The sequence below is a fragment of the Oncorhynchus gorbuscha genome, linkage group LGY (assembly GCF_021184085.1).
Source record: "Oncorhynchus gorbuscha isolate QuinsamMale2020 ecotype Even-year linkage group LGY, OgorEven_v1.0, whole genome shotgun sequence".
In the NCBI taxonomy this organism is placed as follows: Eukaryota; Metazoa; Chordata; class Actinopteri; order Salmoniformes; family Salmonidae; genus Oncorhynchus; species Oncorhynchus gorbuscha.
The window spans coordinates 1,755,574-1,771,453 of NC_060199.1; the positions used below are offsets into that span (position 1 = coordinate 1,755,574).

General features: G+C 42.4%; 1 long non-coding RNA gene across 1 annotated transcript; it reads right to left on the minus strand.

The window, feature by feature from the left end:
- Positions 1 to 8,470: 8,470 nt before the first annotated feature.
- Positions 8,471 to 15,537, minus strand: LOC124016664. Its single transcript, XR_006835420.1, has 4 exons — positions 15,422 to 15,537; positions 14,910 to 15,021; positions 9,173 to 9,444; positions 8,471 to 9,050 (listed from the first exon to the last, which is right to left on the minus strand). It is a non-coding gene; the product is annotated as an uncharacterized LOC124016664 (long non-coding RNA).
- Between the last annotated feature and the right edge of the window lie 343 nt (positions 15,538 to 15,880).

Below are 15,880 nucleotides of genomic sequence, written 5' to 3' on the forward strand. Positions count from 1 at the left end.
TCATTTCAGCTGCCGTGTGAGTGGAAGTAGGGAGAAGTGTGTGTTATGTTTTGTAAAAGTGTTGAATAAAAACGTAAACATGAACTCACTCTCTTTGCTGTATTCCTTGTCAGTCTCTCTTTGGTCATGGTTTTAAAAGGTAGGAAATGTCAAGTAGACTAATATCAAAATTTGCTGTGGCCGGGGTTGTGGACGTTGTAGGAACAGTTATTTGAGCTATCCGATTGGCCAGGACAGTAGGCACACTTGCTATTTCTTTCAGACAAATTAGATGGTTCAAAAAGGAAACACTTTGCCCACACGGCCCACAGGGCCTCTACGTCCAGTGCACCTACAGCCAACAAGCACAGCACACACAAAAAGGAAACACTTTGCCTACACGGCCCACACGGCCCACAGGGCCTCTACGTCCAGTGCACCTACAGCCAACAAGCACAACACACACAAAATGGAAACACTTTGCCCACACGGCCCACAGGGCCTCTACGTCCAGTGCACCTACAACCAACAAGCACAACACACACAAAAAGGAAACACTTTGCCCACACGGCCCACAGGGCCTCTACGTCCAGTGCACCTACAGCCAACAAGCGCAACACACACAAAAAATAATTGTCCTGTGCAAGATTTTGTCCTTGGCTTTTCTACAGTTGTTCGGTGATCAACAAGGGATACCTTGAATATTGACCTGTCAATCGTGACCACTGTTCCCTCTTGCACCAGGGTCAGCGCACTCTCAAATGTTGTTTTTTGCCATCATTGTGAGCATACCACACACACACTATACGATACAGAGTTTTTGTCACAACCTGGCTCATGGGAAGTGACAAAGAGCTCTTATAGGACCAGGGCACAAATAATAATATACAAATAATCACTAATTTTGCTCTTTATTTAACAACCATCTTACATATAAAACCTTATTTGTTCATCGGAAATTGTGAATAACTCACCACAGGTTAATGAGAGGGGTGTGCTTGAAATGATGCACATAACTCTGCAATGTTGGGTTGTATTGGAGAGAGTCTGTCTTAAATAATTTTCCACACACAGTCTGTGCCTGTATTTCGTTTTCATGCTTGTGAGGGCTGAGAAACCACTCTCACATAGGTATGTGGTTGCAAAGGGCATGGCAGTATACTCTGAGTGCAGCCCAATCCAGAAATCTGGCAGTGGCTTCTGAATAAATTCGATTTTCACAGAATCGCTTGTTGCAATTTCGATGAGGCTCTCTTGTTCAGATATCGGTAAGTGGACTGGAGGCAGGGCATGAAAGAGATAACGAATCCAGTTGTTTGTGTCATCCATTTTGGGAAAGTACCTCTGTAATTGAGCACCCAACTCACTCAGATGCTTCGCTATAGTTCATTTGCACACACAAAACCATACAATGATGGAAAGACATGTGTGTTGTCCTTGTTAATGTAGACAGAGAAGAGCTCCAACTGCTTAATCATAGTCTCAATTGTGTCCCGCACACTGAATATAGTTGCGGAGAGAACCTAGATTCAGATAATTCAGGGGATTAAAAACATCACCCAGATAGGCCAGTCGTGTGAGAAACTCGTCATCATGCAAGCAGTCAGACACGTGAAAAGGATGGTCAGTAAAGAAAACTTTAGGCTCGTCTCTCAATTTTTAAAAATGTGTCAATACTTTGCCCCTTGATAACCAGCGCACATATGTATGCATTACATGGTCGCTGCCCATATCATTGCATAGTGCCGAAAGTACACGAGTTAAGGGGCCTTGATTTAACAAAGTTAACCATTTTCATTGTGGTGTCCAAAACGTCTTTCAAGCTGTCAGGCATTCCCTTGGCAGCAAGAGCCTCTCGGTGGATGCTGCAATGTGACACTGCTTGCACACGCGTTACCACTCCACTATGTCTCCCTGTCATGGCTTTTTCGCCATCAGTACAGATACCAACATAAGCAGCAGCTACATTTGGCTGCATACGGACCGTTAGTGGAATTCCCACGAGAGAGTAACGGTACATGTGATTGGATGTTCATTATTTGACTTTGCAACCTGTATTTGACATTGTGTTATTATTTCACTGAACACTAGATGGTTTCATTTTACTTTTGGCATTGAAACAAGGCTACTTAGGCGAGAACAAAACCTCACACAAATGTATAGCCGCATTGTAAAATTTAAATGGACTGTTTAAATATAAATAAATATACCCCAGTTTGGGAATACCTGTTCTAGAGAATACAGACCATTTGTGATCAGATTCAGGAAACTACGCATATATATCGCAAGTCACAACTTCACAGGAGAGACATTTGAACGTAAAATATTTTGAGGGGATCAAAATATTTTTGGGTGCAGAAATGCCTTCTCGAACAAGGGAACTTTCATGTGCCTTAATAACAAATGTGTATGCCATCTGTAAAAGTGTTAAATTACAAGCCTTGTTGGTTAAGCCACAGAAAAAGTCAGCAACCTTCCCACTAGCCATGATTGGCTGAGATAATGAGTGGGCTGGACCTTCACACTAGCCATGATTGACTGAGATAGGAGTTCGGATTGGTCTGCTATATTGAAGGCTTTGAGCTCGTCAGTCTGTGTTGGTAACCGTGATGAACGCGGCTTTAAAAAAACATCTATTGTGTAGTGGAGCTGCATAAGTATTGCTCTCCACTTTCTAGAGGATCAAGTTTTGAAATCAGTGGAATTAGAAAATGATAAACTAAGGGCATCTGTGGTATGGCATTCCTGACAGGGAGACGCGCCCATCATGCATGATGATGTATTCAGGTAAGATAGTCTAGCATTAGATAGCTACATTTTCAGATATTACACGTTTCACATTTTGAAAGTGGTTTAATTTCAATTTGTTAGCTAGCTAGCTAACATTAGCTGGCTGGCTCCCTAGTTGATGTTATTTTATTGTTTCCCAGAGCCATTTGATTTTCAAGTTAGAGCCTAATGTTAGCTAGCTAACATTGAACCTGGTTGGATAGCTCCCAGCACTGTGACATTGTTGGCACTTTGTTCATTGTTGTTTAACTAGCTAATGTTAGCTTGCTGGCTCGTTAGCTAACGTTACGTGATGTCGGTGATCTTAATTTTTTTTGTTACCTAGCTTGGTTCATTATTTACCTAGCTAGCTAAATATATGTCTTAAGCTAAAGTGTAGTGTTAGCTAGCTAGCCCCCTAGTGGACGTTATTTTTCATTTCCCAGAGCTGTTTGCTTTTCTAGTAAGAGCCTAATGTTAGCTGGCTAACACTGAACCTGGTACGTTAACTCCCATGTGGCATTGTTGGCACTTTGTTCATTAATGTTTAACTTGCTAATGTATGTACAACACCCATTTAATATGGCCGATGTCAGTAAACGTCTGCAAAAAAACGTAATGCTGCCAGCAGAGCTGCTTAGGCTGTTTTCATGTTATCCAGAGGTAAACAAATCATCGGCCAGAGCGTCAAGTGTGCACACCGAGAGCGAAACAAGATGGGTGGGGCTAAAGCTTAAGAAGGTGTGAACGACGCTGAATGGATGTAGACAAAGAGGAGCTCTTCACTAGATACCAGAACATTCAAAGGCGATTTTCTCAGAAGTGAGTTTACAAACGGATCAACTTACTAAGCAGAATTACTTTCCCATTGTTCCCCGAATGCAGTGTATGATATACCATTTTGTAGCTCTGAGTTGCTACTTTTATCCAATGTAAAAAACACAATTTCACATTTGACTTCATAGTGTAAGACCGAATCCAGGTGGTGGGTCACACTTCCGATGTATATTTGGAGTTTTGCGGATATGCACCATATCCTTACAAATTATGAATCCAGATGTCTCTTTTAGACATGTCTGATATTGGGATTCCTCAGAATATCATACATGGACATTTCCTACGGCCGGATATGGACTCATTCGATATCCTGAGTTACAGTACATATGCAAATACTGACTGTGTACGTAGCATATCTGTGCTTTCTCTGCACATTCAAAATAGGAAGCTAAATTGAGTCCAAATATGCATCTCTTGGCAGAGGTCCATATCCAGATTTTGATATACTTTTTCATATGCTGAAAATAAGGACCATTTCTGATGCATTTCTGATTTTTCAGCACATGCTTAATAATTTAACAAATATCACACCCATAGCATTCTTTCAGACACTTTAATTGTTGTTTTCTCTCGGGATATGATACATGGTATGTGGGCTCATTATATATCCTGATACCGTGCATTTGGAAAGTATTCAGAACCCTTGACTTTTTCCAACGTTTTAATCTGTTGCAGCTTTATTTTCAAATTGATTAAATCATTTTTTTCCCTCATCGATCTACACGCAATACCCCATAATGACAAAGCAAAAACTGGTTTATAGAAATGTTTGCAAATGTATAAATAAAAAAATGGAAATATCACATTTACATAAGTATTCAGACCTTTTACTCAGCACTTTGTTGAAGCACCTTTGGCGATTACAGCATCGAGTCTTCTTGGGTATGACGCTAGAAGCTCGGCACACCTGTATTCGGGGAGTTTCTCCCATTCTTCTCTGCCAATCCTTTCAAGCTGTATCAGGTTGGATGGGGAGCACTGCTGCACAGCTATTTTCAGGTCTCTCCAGAGATGTTTGATAAGGTTCAAGTCCGGGCTCTGGCTGGGCCACTCAAGGAAGCCACTCCTGCATTGTCTTGGCTGTATGCTTAGTGTCATTTTCCTGTTGGAAGGTGAACCTTCACCCCAGTCTGAGGTCCTGAGTATTCTGGAGCAGATAAATAAGGTATTTCTATCTTTTATTTTTAATAAAGGTGGAAAAAATGTGCTAAAAACTGTTTTTGCTCTGTCATTATGGGGTATTGTGTGTAGATTGATGAGGAAAATATTTTCTTTAATCCATTTTAGAATAAGGCTGTAACGTAACACAATGGGGAAAAGGTCAAGGGGTCTGAATTACTTTCCAAATGCACTGTAGGCCTATGTGGGCATCTTATTCTCTCTATATGTGACCAACCACCTTGATCCGGGCTTATGTCGAAACATTTGAAATCATGTTTTACTTTGGATAAAAGTAGACACTCAGAGCTAGAAAATGGTATATCATACACTGCATTTGAGGAACAATGGGAAAGTAATACTGCTTGAGTGGGTCGAGTCACTGACGTGATCTTCCTGTCTGGGTTGGCGCCCCCCTTTGGGTTGTGCCGTGGCGGATGTCTTTGTGAGCTTTACTCGGCCTTGTCTCAGGATGGTAAGTTGGGGGTTGAAGATATCCTTCTAGTAGTGCGCGGACTGTGCTTTGGCAAAGTGGGTGGGGTTATATCCTGCCTGTTTTGCCCTGTCCGGGCCTATCGTCGGATGGGGCCACAGTGTCTCCCAACCCCTCCTGTCTCAGCCTCCAGTATTTATGCTGCTGTAGTTTATGTGTCGGGGGGCTAGGATCAGTCTGTTATCTCTGGTGTATTTCTCCTGTCTTATCCGGTGTTCTGTGTGAATTTAAGTATGCTCTCTAATTATTTATTTCTTTCTCGGAGGACCTGAGCCCTAGGACCATGCCTCAGGACTACCTGGCCTGATGACTCCTTGTCCACCTGGCTGTGCTGCTGCTCCAGTTTCAACTGTTCTGCCTGCGGCTATGGAACCCTGACCTGTTCACCGGACGTGCTACCTTGTCCCACACCTACTATTTTCAACTCTCTAGAGACAGCAGGAGCAGTAGAGATATTCTGAATGATCGGCTATGAAAAGCCAACTGACATTTACTCCTCAGGTGCTGACCTGTTGCACCCTCGACAACCACTGTGATTATTATTATTTGACCCTGTTGGTCACCTATGAACATTTGAACATCTTGGCCATGTTCTGTTATAATCTCCACCCGGCACAGCCAGAAGAGGACTGGCCACCCCTCATAGCCTGGTTTCTCTACACATGCATTGCTTGCTGTTTGGGGTTTTAGGCTGGGTTTCTGTACAGCACTTTGAGATATCAGCTGATGTAAGAAGGGCTTTATAAATACATTTGATTTGATTTGACTTTGAAAGTTGATCAACTTGTAACCCCACTTTTTGAGAAAATGTCCCTTGAATGTTTTGGTACCAACTAGAGAGCTCTCCTTTGTTCACACGCTCTTAAGCCTTAGCCCCACCCATATTTTTAAGGACTCACATGTGAGGTCATGTGCTAAAGGTCATATAGTGTTGTAAAGATTAAGACTAAAAGTCATAAAAGTAGTAGAAAACAACAAGGAAGAATTCCAGGTAACAGAGAGTGTCTAGACAAAAATATTTCATAAATATTAAATGGCACTTACCCAGACACATCTTGCTGAGTGGATGGGTCTCTACAGAAGTTGTAATGTTGACAAACCCCATTCCGTACCAATTTGCTCAACCGCAGCATTCATTTGAGGCTGCAATGAAAACTAATGGGACTGTGGTGACTGTGTTGGCATCAATATCCGGGGTGTGATTTAAGTTTCTATTCAGCATTGATTGACATGGTAATAGACTAATAGTATTCGAGAAAATGAAAAAACAGACCCCTCTGACGCGGTATGTTGCATCGTTTTGTGTCACTACATAATGTAAAGCATGTATTTGCAACTCATTTTGTGCCGTACAGCCTCTCTTTCTACCAGGGGTAGCCCTTCTATCACAGATGAAAAACAAGAACGGGACAGGCTAAGGGATAAGAGGGTTTCCTAGTCAATTGGCCCTCGGAGTGTGGTGTCAGGAAAATAACCTCACACTCAACGTCAACAAAACTAAGGAGATGATTGTGGACTTCAGGAAACAGCAGAGGGAACACCCCCCTATCCACATCGATGGAACAGTAGTGGAGAGGGTAGCTAGTTTTAAGTTCCTCGGCATACACATCACAGACAAACTGAATTGGTCCACTCACACTGACAGCGTCGTGAAGAAGGCGCAGCAGCGCCTATTCAACCTCAGGAGGCTGAAGAAATTCGGCTTGTCACCAAAAGCACTCACAAACTTCTACAGATGCACAATCGAGAGCATCCTGGCGGGCTGTATCACCGCCTGGTACGGCAACTGCTCCGCCCTCAACCGTAAGGCTCTCCAGAGGGTAGTGAGGACTGCACAACGCATCACCGGGGGCAAACTACCTGCCCTCCAGGACACCTACACCACCCGTTGTTACAGGAAGGCCATAAAGATCATCAAGGACATCAACCACCCGAACCACTGCCTGTTCACCCCGCTATCATCCAGAAGGCGAGGTCAGTACAGGTGCATCAAAGCTGGGACTGAGAGACTGAAAAACAGCTTCTATGTCAAGGCCATCAGACTGTTAAACAGCCACCACTAACACTGAGTGGCTGCTGCCAACACACTGTCATTGACACTGACCCAACTCCAGCCATTTTAATAATGGGAATTGATGGGAAATGATGTAAATATATCACTAGCCACTTTAAACAATGCTACCTTATATAATGTTACTTACCCTAAATTTTTCATCTCATATGCATATGTATATACTGTACTCTACATCATCGACTGCATCCTTATGTAACACATGTATCACTAGCCACTTTAACTATGCCACTTTGTTTACTTTGTCTACACACTCATCTCATATGTATATACTGTACTCGATACCATCTACTGTATGCTGCTCTGTACCATCACTCATTCATATATCCTTATGTACATGTTCCTCATCCCCTTACACTGTGTATAAGACAGTAGTTTTGGAATTGTTAGTTAGATTACTTGTTGGTTATCACTGCATTGTCGGAACTAGAAGCACAAGCATTTCGCTACACTCGCATTAACATCTGCTAACCATGTGTATGTGACAAATAAAATTTGATTTGATTTGATTTGATTTTGAATTGTACAACTGAATGCATTCAGTTTTTTAGTCATCACTGCAAGCCATCATGACTCTCAAAAGTCACGACAGCCGCTGTTAACTTCTGAAGATAGCTTTAGCTGTCATCAAGGCAAAGGGTGGCTACTTTGAAGAATCTCAAATATAACATATATTTTAATTTGTTTTACACTTTTTTGGTTACTACATGATTCCATATGTGTTATTTCATAGTGTTGATTATTCTACAATGTAGAAAATAGTACAAATAAAGTAAAGCCCTTGAATGAGGAAGTGTGTCAAAATGTTGGACTGGTATATAATATAATAATATAATATATATATAATAATATATATAACTGTATATATATTTTTTAATAGCTTAAAGGGTCATAACATTCAAATCATATAGCTAAATGATCCATGATATGCTGGTTCAGTAGGGCCACCCAGAGACAACTGCAGGTCTTGACAGCTGGTCTTGCAGTCAGCAACCATCTTCTGGTAGACAGACCGCTCACTCTGAACAAGCAGGAGATGCTGCTCTAGCTTCTTCAGCTTGACTGACTTAACAGCTTCTGGCAGATTGGCAGATCTGAAGATCTGATAGTTGTTCCTCTGGCACTGCCAGGACAAGTCTGTCCTGGGCTTAGTGCTTGAGATGTGGGGAAGCAATTTTCCCCACCGATTCCAGACGGAAGATAGCCCAACTACACATACCTCTGGAAAATACAGAACTTGTGATGACAGACGCTGGAGTCGAGAAGCAAGTACATGGAGTGAAAATTTAATGAAACACGAATAGGAAGAGAATACAGACAGTGTCTGGAAAGGGGAAAACCAAAACGACAGTAATGCTGACAGGGGGATGAAACAGAGGAAACAGACCGATATAGGGAAGGCAATCAAAACGTGAAGGATTGCAGGTGATTCCAATGAGCACTGATGTGCGTTATGAAAGGCAGCCTGGCGCCCTCGAGCATCAGAGAGGGAAAGCGGGAGTAGTCGGCCGAGGCATAGGTCAGTCGATGCATGGGCGCTGGACAAGCCGGCTGGGGCGTAGAAGCCCGACGAGCCGGCTGTGGCATGGGAACCTGGCGTTCCGGCTGAGGCAAGGGAGCCCAATGAGCCGGCTGAGGCTCAGGAGTCCGACGAGCTGGAGTGGAGTCCAGGTGAGTCCAATGAGCTCTGATGCGCTTAATGATGGTGACAGGTGTGCGTAATGAAAGGCAGCCTGGAACCCTCTAGCGCCAGAGAGGGGGGTGGGAGCAGGCGTGACATAAATAATGTGAGATCAATAAAAGTAGTGGCAATCATGTTGGAGGTAAATTAAATATTCAAAACGTGTTGTTTAAGCTTTACATACCAAGTGTTGTCATCGATTCCTTGTAGAGACGCCACACCACTGCTTTTGTCACATGACAACAGCTTTCCACCAAAGAGCCTGTGTCCTGGGTGGCATCCTGGTAATACTGTTGCATTATCCTGTAGTTGTTGATGAAGTTCACCACTCGCTGCAAGTCCGCATGCTTCAGGTGTAACCTGTTCTTGCTTGGGCCAGCTCTCTTTTTGAAGGGAGGCATTAGACCATTCTCCTTGTGTGACTGGTGGAAGAGTGTCAAGCATGTTCTACTGATGCTGAAAGACAAATTAGAGATACAAATATTTTAGCATTATTATACAACAGATAGCCGTAATCATCATCAGACACACCGGGCTATCTTGATGTTTCATGTAATCATCTGGCGAAATGGAGTCTTGTGTTTAGACTTGCAGCTAGCTAGCTAGTACTCTAGCTATATTGCTAGAGTACTAGCTATACAAACTGATTGTCAAGATAGCGAATTAGGTTCAATGTTATTTAGTTAGCTAGCTAACATTAGGCTATAACTAGCAATGCAAATGGCTTGCTGACATAATATTACAACACAGATCATACACTTAATGCTAATGTTAGCTAACGAACCAGCCACCTAACATCAGCTAGATAGCTAGCTATGAGTAAGCTTTAACTTGACAAAATTAGAAACATATAGTATATGAAACTGTAGCGAGACTCTTACCCATATACATGGATGAACACTACACGCCAGACTGCAACCCGTTTCATTAAATAAGACATCCTGCACCATTTCCGTTTTGTTTGTACAACTTGCTTGGTCTGTTGTGTCAAACCACTCTGGTTCACACTGACCCTGTGCAATGCCATAAGAATCATCAGATCTTTCTCACTCTCGGTCACGGATGCCATGGTTGCCCTTAGTTTGAAGATGTAATCTGGTGACAGGTGTTTTATACAACAGCCTTCTGTGTTCTCTTTTCGACTCCCTCTGCATTTGCAATCAAATGCCAGAATTGTGTTTATCTCCTTATCATACTCTGCTTCTACCAGACATTGCACTGATTTCAAAACTCTGTCAACTTCTTCCGTGACAGCAACACTGTTGATTGCCCTTTCTTCCCCATCACTGTCATCAGAAGACTGACTCTACAATGTACGGTTCAATGGAAATGTTTTAACCTAAATCAGGGATTTCCCCATCGTCTGATTCATTTCAGAGTCAGAGAGTCAGCAAGGCACGATTGTCCTCCAGAAAGTAGTCCATCACAACTTTTTCGCACTGATCTTTGTCAAAAATAAAATACATTCAGGGCAGCAATGTTGAGAGTAGTAGCAATACTTTTGCAGTTCTCTATGATATGTTAAAAAAATGACTGTCGCAAAGATCATCTACACATACTGAGCAGCTGATGTTATGGACAAAAGCATGCTACATGGCAGACCAATCCAAAATCATCTATCGGCATGTTGAGCCCATCCATTATCTCAGCCAATCATGGCTAGCGGGAAGGTTCCTCTCTTTTTCTGTGGCTAAACCAAGTAGGCTCGTAATTTAACAACTGTATTTTCATTTTGATGAAAAATTGAAAAAAATGTTCAAATGCCTCTCCTGTGAAGTCGTGACTTGCAACATACGCCTAGTTTCCTGAAACGAGTTACATATACCAACAGAAGGCCTACAATGAAAATGCTCTTGACTGAGGTCCATGATCTTGATATGCATTTTGATATGCGTAATAAGGACAATTTCTGATGCTTACTTGAGTTTTAAGTACATGCTCAATAATTTGACAAATATTACAGACATATCATTCTTTTAGACACTATATTCCCTCTGAATAAAGGAGTGTGCAAGCCACAAGCTAAAAGCACTGTAGCTTAGCAACAAGGATTCCATCTTTTCTGCTGTGTAATTCCAACTGTCATTTTTTTTACACCAATTTTGTGATATCCAATTGGTAGTCACAGCCTTGTCCAATCACTGCAACTCCCGTACAGACTCGGGAGAGGTGAAGGTCGAGAGCCATGCATCTTCCGAAATACAACCCTGCCAAGCCTCACTGCTTTTTGACACACTGCTCACTTAATCGGGAAGCCAGCTGCACCAATGTGTCGGAGGAAACACCGTACAACTGGCGACCGTGTCAACATGCATACGCCTGGCCCACCACAAGGAGTCGCTAGAGTGCGATGGGACAAGGACATCCTGTCCGGCAATACCTTCTCCTTACCCGGATGACGCTGGGCCAATTGTGCACCGCCTTATGGGTCTCCCAGTCGTGGCCTGCAGCGTCACAGTCAGTGATCGATCCCAGGTCTGTAGTTACGCCTCAAGCACTGACTTAGACTGCTGCGCCACTCGGGAGGCCCAAACTGTCATTTTTTTATTTGTGTAAATGGTGTGGTTGAACTGACAACTGGAAAAACAAATGTGAGAAACATCCAAAAATACCTGTGTAATACCCTTGTTAGAACCAAGTATTGAGTTTATTTGTTATAATTAATTGGTATTATATTTAAAAGGGGATTGAATTGCTCCCGAATTGTAATGTTGTTAATGCATTTATTTTGAAGAAATATAGGTTGGTTTACTTTTAAGTTTACGTTAAGACCAATAAGGTCGCTTGTTAAGCTGTGGCCAATGGTAGTTGACCTGGTTAATGGGAGGCCTGGGAAAAAAAGAGAGGGAGAGGTGTTGAGAAAAGGATGGACATTAGATTATGACCGTTGGTGAAGAAGAATTATAACAGAAGACAATAAAAATAGAACAAAACCCATACCTACCGAGTTTTGAAGGGAAATACCAATTTTATTTTATAAGAGAGTACCGTAATTTCCGGACTATAAACTGCTACTTTATTCCCACACTTTGAACCTCGCGGTTTATACAATGACGCAGCTAATTTATGGATTTTTCCCGCTTTCACAAGATTCATGCCGCAAAAAACTGAGCACCGTCACATAATGTGACGGAAATCAAGCGCGCTCAAACTTCCCATCATTCTGATTATGGTAGTAATTTTGTCACCCTCATCATGGCAAAGACACGGAGAAATGCATATGATGCAGCTTTCAAGTTGAAGGCGATCGATCTGGCTGTTGGAAAAGGAAATAGAGCTGCTACATGGGAGTTTGGCCTTAATGAGTCGATTATAAGACTTTGTAAACAGCAGCGTGAGAAACTGACTGAACATGTTGCCTGCTGAATGCTAGGCTTAATGCTATGCTAGCTATCAATACTCTTACACAAATGCTTGTGTAGCTATGGTTGAAAAGCATATTTTGAAAATCTGAGATGACAGTGTTGTTTACAAAAGGCTAAGCTTGTGAGTGAATATATTTCTTTCATTTCATTTGCGATTTTCATGAATAGTTAACGTTGCGTTATGGTAAAGAGCTTGAGGCTATAATTACGCTCCCGGGTACGGGATTGCTCGACGCAAGAAGTTAATTAAAGCATATTTTGAAAATCTGAGATGACAGTGTTGTTAACAAAAGGCTAAGCTTGTGTTTCAATATATTTATTTCATTTAATTTGCGATTTTCATGAATAGGAAACGTTGCGTTATGGTAATGAGCTTGAGGCTATGATTACGCTCCCGGATACGGGATTGCTCGACGCTAGAGGTTAACTGAAGAAGCACAATTATTTTCGGCATCTAAACAGTTAAAATAATTTGGCAAGTGGACACTTCATGAGTCGGATTTAGCACATTTTCAATCAGACATACGAGGATGAATATTAAAATATATATGATTCACGTATCATTTAAGGATATCTATTGGAATTATGATTTTCTTTAGAAATACAGATACTTAAATGATCTGGTAATGACAACAGATCAAATCTGACCCTGTGTCCGTGGTTAGATGTGTACCTTCTGCCATACTTCTCTTTATCGAAGATAGGGGTGAGGACGAGTTCTCAACAACGAGTCTTCGAAGAAGGAACTTCGCCTCAGAGAGTCCAGCTAACGTTTGGCTATCGTCATGGTGCTAACGCCCCAGAGAAAGAGACAAGCGAGGGGGGAGGGGGATAGGTAAGAGTAGCATGCAAGACAGTCAGTCAGACAACAACTGCTTTCCCTCTATCATCCCAGAACTGGGTTAGCTAGCCAGGGAGGTAAGAGGCTATCTTGTAAGTATAATAATGAATTAGAGCTATTCTTCTTTTCCTTCTCTTTTTTCTGATTTTATTTTAAAGCAGAGGTTGTTTTTCCACCTCCAGATTTGTGGTGCGATATTGGTACAGTCTTTTGGCAGCCCTGCCTGCAGTCCTATAGTGCAGAATGCTAGTGTGATGGTGTATTGCAGGAGGCTGCTAAGGGGAGAGTTTGCCTTTCTGCAATATTAATGAGAAAATGGGTCATGCATTTTTAACCATCCACCATTGGGGTCCCAGAGTTCTCTCTCTCTCTCTCTCTCTCTCTCTCTCTCTCTCTCTCTCTCTCTCTCTCTCTCTCTCTTTCTCTCTCTCTCTCTCTCTCTCTCTCTCTCTCTCTCTCTCTCTCTCTCTCTCTCTCTCTCTCTATTTTACTTTCTTTCTCTCCCTTTCTCACTCTTTCTGCACTAAGACCCAGTCTTTTTTCTTAATCTTACTTTCTCATTCTGTGTCTCTCTACTTCTCTTCCTTTCTCTGCAGAACAAAGACTGGAGATGATGTAAAATATAACTTTTAAATATAGAGATCCCTGGACCCTCTCTGAACCATTTCCCTTTGGTAGAGAGAGAGGGGTCTGGCGGGGATCATTAGCACAAGGAGACCTTGCACCCCACCCCATCCTCTTCTCTCTTACTCGCCATCTCTTTCCTTCTCGGATTCCCTTGATTCTCCCACCCCTGTCATTCCCAGCTTTCTGTATAACTCCCTTACTACTCTCTTTCCACCGACTAGCGCCCCCCCCCCTTCTCTCTCTCTCTATCTCTCCCTCCCTCCTTTCCTTTTATGGCCTTTACACAGTCAGTCATCTTCATGACTTTGAACAATCCATTGACTTTAACCTTCCACTGACTTTGGGAGGTAAACTCAGGCATAGCACATTGTATTCTGTTGACGAGCACACAATTTATGGAGATTGTTTGCATTGGGTGCATTGGGGACATCCAGAGATTACACACAGTCCAAAGGTCACTCCAAATTGGGAATACAGACCTTTATGTCGGGAAAGTGACAATATTTGATGAAGTGAATTCCCTACTTTCAGTTCCACGTGGATAACAGGTTCGGATGGTTCTATTGAATCCATGATAGCATGACAATAAAACATTTAAATAATGCTATTGAGGGTTGATATGTGAATATTTTGGTTTATGCATGTTCCACCATTTAACTCTGGTAAGTCAACCTAGGTTGAACCAGGGGATAATGGCGGCCCTTTCTCATTGATGCCATGGAAGTTCAAGGCCGGCCGCAGTACTGCAGGAATTGTTAGAGACGACATGATTCCCCATTACAGTGAATGGAAAATTGCAATCTTTGTGCTCAATCTGCATGTAAATAAAAAAATATTTGAAGATAATCATGATTTAATTACGTCTAATACACCAGATGTATGTCCTTGAACCGATTATTTTGAAATCGCACACAGAAGAAGTTATTAATAATTGAGTTGCTAATGGCAGCCTGCAGTAACCCTGGTCAGCCTCCAACCTAAGTTACTCAATGAGAGGGGGCAGCATTGAGCTACCCTGCAACATCATTTCCTGGAGTAGCTCAAACTGCGCATGTTATGTCTCCATGGGACTACATCTTTTAACCAACCTCATTTGGTTTCAATGCGCTGTTGAGTCTTGACATAGGAACGAATGGTGTCACGTGATCGATGGCTTTGACCATTCCTTTATACAGTCATCGGGTTGAAAATCTTGTTGGCCTGTTAGGGAGAGAAAGATGACAATGAAAAAACACTAGCATGTTTGCCCCCCTTTGTCACTATTTGGATTGTAAGAAAATACAAGTGAGGCTTCCTACACGGACCAGCCGCCACTGAGCTCTACTTAAAAATACATTACAAAAAAACATGAGATCCTTGTAAGTGAAGTTCTATGCATTTAATGCTCAAAGGGTCCAGTCCCAAGTTCCACACCCAAGAACTGGAAATTGAAACCCATATTAGGACTCTCTCTGTAGCGACCTCGTCTCCCTTTTCTCTCTCTCCCTTTCCCGACCCCTGTTTTGTCCTCTCTGTCTCCCCGTCTCATTTTCTCTGTCTTCGCCTTCACTTGATTTCTCTCTCCATGATCCTGTCTCCTTCTCTTGTCCCCCATTCTCACCCTAGCCATCTCTCTCGCTCTGTTTCTCGCCATCCGTCTCGTCTCTTTCTCTGCACCTCTCCTCGCTCTCTATCTCTCCCCTTCCCTCTCATGGTTTGGTCTGTAATCAGAGTGTGCTAGGAAGATTAGAGCAGACAGGAGAGTCGAGCCATCCTGCAAATCTGGCAGATGCCAATTGGGCTGGACCATTTTTAAGGAGGATGGGCCGATCGACATTGAACAAAAATTATATTATTTATTTGGGGTAACCCCATAATTTTTTTATAGTAGCCTAGGCTATACCTCTTTCTCGGTTGACATAACCTATCAGCTTTTTCTATTGGGTCGATGCAGTGGGGAGCGACCCCCCCAAACAGGATGGGCCAGCCCAGTTAAATTCAAAGTCAAACGTGCCATTAGTTATCCAGTCTGTTCCTACTGATGTTGATGAAATGACCGGTAAAAAAACAAAATGGTGGT